The sequence below is a fragment of the Oreochromis niloticus genome, linkage group LG2, assembly GCF_001858045.2.
Source record: "Oreochromis niloticus isolate F11D_XX linkage group LG2, O_niloticus_UMD_NMBU, whole genome shotgun sequence".
Classification (NCBI taxonomy): Eukaryota; Metazoa; Chordata; class Actinopteri; order Cichliformes; family Cichlidae; genus Oreochromis; species Oreochromis niloticus.
The window spans coordinates 31637458-31643071 of NC_031966.2; the positions used below are offsets into that span (position 1 = coordinate 31637458).

General features: G+C 42.1%; 1 long non-coding RNA gene across 1 annotated transcript; it reads right to left on the bottom strand.

Annotated features, from left to right (window-relative positions):
* Positions 1-2282: 2282 nt before the first annotated feature.
* LOC112842117 (uncharacterized) lies at positions 2283-5239 on the bottom strand. The gene is made up of 2 exons (XR_003213763.1): positions 4736-5239; positions 2283-2414 (listed from the first exon to the last, which is right to left on the bottom strand). It is a non-coding gene; the product is annotated as an uncharacterized LOC112842117 (long non-coding RNA).
* Between the last annotated feature and the right edge of the window lie 375 nt (positions 5240-5614).

The window sequence follows — 5614 nt, forward strand, 5'->3', positions numbered from 1 at the left end:
GTGATCACTGTCGGCCTCTCTCGGTTTTTATTACCACTATTCATTTTAAAGCTCAGTTTATAAACCCTTACGCTGTAACTACAGCCCAGCCCATGCAGCAGTATATTAATGACTAACCTCCTATTGTGGATGGATTATCTCAGCTGATCTCCTGACTGAAGTTTGGTCCGTTTACAGCATCCTGCCATGCAACTGCATTTGTCCCTAACCATCAGGAACCCTCATGTTAATTTTTATTGAGTGGAAAAAAGTTAGCGTTCATCCTCCTGCTTCACTGTGTTTATGCTATGCTAACATAGCTGTGTCGCTAGCGATCACATAACACATCATTATATACCAGCTAGCCCAACTTCAGTAACCCTACAAACGTCCCTGCTGTTTAGTTTTCTGTCTTCATTTATGTTGGAAGTGATAGCAGAGCTGTACGTTTGAATTTTTTCAGAAATCTCTCAGTCAGAACATGCTATATCATGTTTAGATAAAAGCTAGCAAGCTAACTCCCTGCTAACTTCTCTGTTTTTAACTCCATTAAATTACATAAATTCTGTTTTCATGGATGCCTGGATGTTAAACTTAATTGTTACACCTGGTAAAGTAGCAACGCTGATCGTTTTATTAAAGATGAAAGAATTTAGACAGTTTTTACCTCTCAGTGATGCCGCACTGTTCGTTTGACTTTGGGACCTGAAACTGAGTTTGGACCTGGATAGGGCTAATGACGTCAGACTTAAAGACCGGATTAACCATACTTTGATTATACTGGATATATACACTCAGTTTAACCATGGACATGGTCAGCAGCAATACTATTCTGTGACATTAAGGGGGACAAAATGTGCCAAGAAAACATCCCCCACATTACAATTACATGACCATCACCAACCTGAACAATTGATGCGATGTAGGACAGATCCATGCTTTCATGACCCTGACACAGAAACAAGACTCATCAATGCAGAAAACATTTTGCCAACCTTCTGTCATCTACTTTTGGTGAGTCTTTGTGAGTTATAGCCTCAGGTTCCTGTTCTTTGCTGACAGAAGGGGCACCCGGTGTTGTGCATTCAGAGATGCTCTTCTGCATACCTTAGTTATAAAGACTGGATGTTTTCTCTGACCTTTGGCATCAACAAGGCTTTCTCACCTCCTGCTCACTGGATATTTTTACTTGTCCACCTATTCTCTGTAAACCCTGGAGACATGAAACCATGTCACATTCAGAGTAACTTAAATCACCTTTCTTCTTCATTCTGATGCTCTGGTTGAACTTTAGCAGGTCATCTTGATACAGTTTCAGTAGTTGCCATGTGATTGGCTGACTGACAAACAGGTGTATCTAATAAAGTGGCCAGCGAGTTTATGTAGCCTCCTGATGTGAACAGTGAGGCCTTTTCCAAAGTGTCTTAAACCTGTATTTTTTGCAATGACCAGCAGGGGGAGGCTCCTTTTGTTGCAGAGGCAGTAATATATAGCATTTTACTGATTTTATGCTAAACTGTTTCCTAATGAATATATGGTACCAGTTTCTCACTTCTGTTTTTTTAATATAATCACAATGATCATTTTAAAACATAATTAAACTCAGAGTGAAATGGATGATAAAGCCAGAGATGATCCATTCCTGGCTAATGTCTGTTTAGGTAAACCAAAGATGGCTGAAGATGTCGAAACAGGACATAAATTAATGGGTAACACCAAGATGGCTTTGTCCATTTCATATAGAGTCATGTATCATCTACCAAATTTCTGGCATCGTGACGAGCTGCTTGTACTCTTACTCTTGCCTGAGGAAACAGGAAATGTGGGAAACAGTACAGTTAGGTCAGAAAATGTTTGGACGCCAACACAGATTCCTCAGTGTCGGCAAAGCGCAAGACACTAGATTTGAAATGACAACATAAGTTGCAGTTAAAAAGTAGACTTTAAGCTTCAGCGGAGGTGTGGAGTTGCTCATTTTGGACATAAGGCCTACACCTGTGGGTGAGCTGTCATATCAAAAGCCGTCCCGGGATATTTCTGAGAGAAAATACGTTAAGCAGCTCTTACTGCATCCAACAGTAAAGCGCAGGCTCTGCTGTTCGCAGTGATGTAATGCCTAAAATGAGTTTCACTCCCCTTGCAGTACCCCTTGCCAAGCGTTTATAATGTTACTTAAAAGATATTCTGTGAGTCATGAAGTGAGTACATTTCAGCGCTTTCTGTTTCATCACCCTGGAGGAGTTTGTTAACAGTGGGAGCTGTAAACCGCGTAGCTGGCGATAACAAAAGTGATGATTCCAGTGTTTCCTTTCCATTTGTATTTTAATTTTATCCCGAAACACACACACACACACGCTCATACGGACTCAAATGTAAACCTGGCGGCTCCCCTGCCACTCGGCTTCTGAGGTTTGGAGGTCTCTGATAGGAAGCCTCTGAAATGGAAAAGAGATAAGAGTAAATAAACAAATAAATACAATAAAACCGAATTTGTGCTGGTTCAGTGCACACAGAGGGAAAGAGGGGGAGAGAGAAAAGGAGGGAGTGCACTCTGCGAGGCCTGACGGCGAATCCCACAAAGATGCATTCTCAGTAAAGCAAAGCAAGGTAAATACCTAAGTGAATTCATGCGAGTTGCATTTATTCACTGAAATCTGATGGAGAGAGACACCATTTTGACTCAGACAATGAAGCTATCGGTTACTGCCTCTGATACGATCTCTGTCCGTTTTGCACGACCCAATTGCTCCAGAAAAGGCATTTTTATTTCCATCACAATGAAGTTATTTGGTGCTGTCAGCTAATTCTCAATGGCACGACAAGCTTTCTTTGGGCACACATCGATACCTTCGCAGAGGAAACCGCGCTAAACCAAATGTTCTGCACAGCGAGCCCGTCTTTAATGCAGTGCCACGGGCTTTGATGTGCACCCACACCAGCACACCACTCCAACAGCCTTTCTTCTCAGATGTTGCTTAATTACGCTATCATAGTCTGTTAATTACCTTATCAGTGCTGCATAATCCCATGGTCAGTGTCTGAACGCCACGTATCAAAGCAAAGCAACGTCTCTTTCATGCGGCGGTTTCTTTTTTTGGAGGCCCTGATTAGTGAATTCAGTGGTTTGTGAGATTGCAGATGAGGTTATTTTTTACTAACAATTAATGTCTTGAGGCCAAAATAAAAAAGATTTTTAAAAAGGTGTGTTTATTTTGTTTTGTTTATTTAGTAGTAGCGCTCTAACGGTAACTCTAATTGTTGCCCCAGAGGATCCGTCTTAGTCATATGATTAATGAAAACAATGCAAGGCTGGATTTTGTAGATATAACATTAAAAAGAATAAGTCAGCTCACTGGAAAAATGTTCAAATATTTGCTTTCTCGTAGAGAGGGAGTTGATTGACTGAGGAGATGATTGGCCTAGATTAGTACAGCCGGTGTGGCTCTCTACAGTTCGTTTGTTTGGTACTAAAGTAGGCAAAAGATGTTAATTTCTATGCATTTAGTGTACTCATGGGGTAAAGGTAGGGTTAGTTCACTATGGCCACAACTCACATCTATCCAATAATAATAATACAGCCTCAAAAAAATCAAGCAGCACACAGGACAACAGGACTCTCAAAAAACAGCAAGTGTGGTTTTTAGGACTTCATCCAGCCCTTTAAAAGCTCCAAGCGCAGCATTAGGACTGTGTGAATTTATCAGTTTCTTACATTGCTGTGGAGGAAACATGGCATCAGTGCATTGAGGTTTGCAGGCGTTCATTTATACACAGCTCTCACAGCGTTTCAGTCAGGTCAAGTTCTGGACTTGCAACATTGTGAATTTTTTTCTTTTTCAGCCGTTATTTTGTAGATTTGTTGCTATTTTAGGGTCATTGTCTTCTTGCATAATCCAATTTCAGCCAAGTTTTGGCTGTTTGACAGAAGAGTTCATTGTGGAATCAGTGACTGCAAGCCGCCCACACCGTGTGGCTTCCTATCAGAGACCTCCAAACCTGACTCTTCCACCGCCGTGCTCGACAGTTGCCACGATATGCTGATATGGCGTGTTTGATAAATGTGGCACTGTGCATTATGCCCTGACATCATCACTTTGGTCTCATCAGTAAAAAAAGGACATTACTCCAGAACTGCTGTGCTTTGTTCAGATCCACAGAGCTCTGTGAAAACTTTCCACCTGACTGTAAATGTATACTGAAAAACAATCTCCCCATAAAGCCCTTATAGTTAGAGCTGGATCAGGTGATTCTGCACCATCCCTTAGTTATGCTGTAATAGGCCAAGGCTAGCTTGATGCTTCCCATGATGCATTGACTGTTTCTTCTTCCTGTTAAAAGGTAGTTTTTCCTCCCCACTTTTGCCAAGTGCTTGGTCAATGGGGGCTCTGATTGTTGGGGTCTTCGCCTGATAATAATACAAAGAAACCAGTCTTGTGATGTTTTTATATTTAATATATAAATAAAATAGAATTTAATTAAACTGTAATTCTCTTGAATTGCTGGGATTCATGCCTTCCAATACTTACTTCAAGTGCATTTAATGCGGTGCATATGTGCCGATCTCCACACAGCTCCGTTTTGATGTGGAGATGATAATTAAGAAATAATTGAAGCGGCTAGAGAAGTGTGAAAGATGCATTCTTAAATGTCTGTGTAATTCTGCTCAGGATATGTTAACGTATGCACAGATGTTAATGCAGAATCTACGTCGGGCTCCTGTCTTGGTGCACCTCAGCGCTTCCACATATGTACTTACCCTCAGCTCTGCTTGCAGCCTTACTGGATCTGTCAACTTGTGGAAAATTTCCATTTTGCAGCTAACTCTGCAGCCTTTTGATGGGTGCGTCTTGCCGACTTTTATCTCTCAGCGCGTCTGAAAACTAATTAATATTTTTTTTACTCTCACTCACTCTCTCTCGCTCTCTCTCTCTCCCTCCTTCAGGCAAATATTTGTTTCCTCTGAAGTGAGCGTGGGCAAACCTTCTTCACGGCTCCATATGCTGCCAGCTGCCAATCAAGCGAGCTAGAACCCTGAAACTAATCGCAACCCCCTCCTCCTCCTCCTCTCTTCTCCGTCTCCTCTCCCTCTCCTTCAGCAGAAATGAAGGAGCTTGGGAGAGTGATGTTTGTATGTGAGTGTGTGTATGTGTGTAGGGGGTGTTAAAGGAAAATAAAGACATACAGTAGAGAAGAAAAATGATGGCTGAGACACGAGCCCAAAGCAGGATCTCCTCTGTTGTGTCTGTCCACAGAGCACTTCATGCTCGTCTCTATGCTAAGCTCTCTGTTCCCATTTTACGTCCTGCTATTTATTTATTTACTGTTCACATAGATTGTACTGTCTCTGTGCTGGATTTGTACTTGTTTGCTAGACAGCTCCAAGAGTGAACAGCGTGTGTACACAGTGGCTGGTGTATGTGTGCGTCCTACCAGATAGCTACAGTGGTGCCAAAAAAAACATACAGACTAGGACAGAACAGCTTTGCACCCCCCACCCCCACGCAACCTGCAGCAGGTGAATGAAGAAGGTAACAGAAATGTATTTTGTCAGTCATACGGTGTGTTTCCACGTGAGCTCGCTGTCTCTGTAAGTTCCCCATGGGGCTCTTTGTGCATACAGCACCACTGTGGGTAA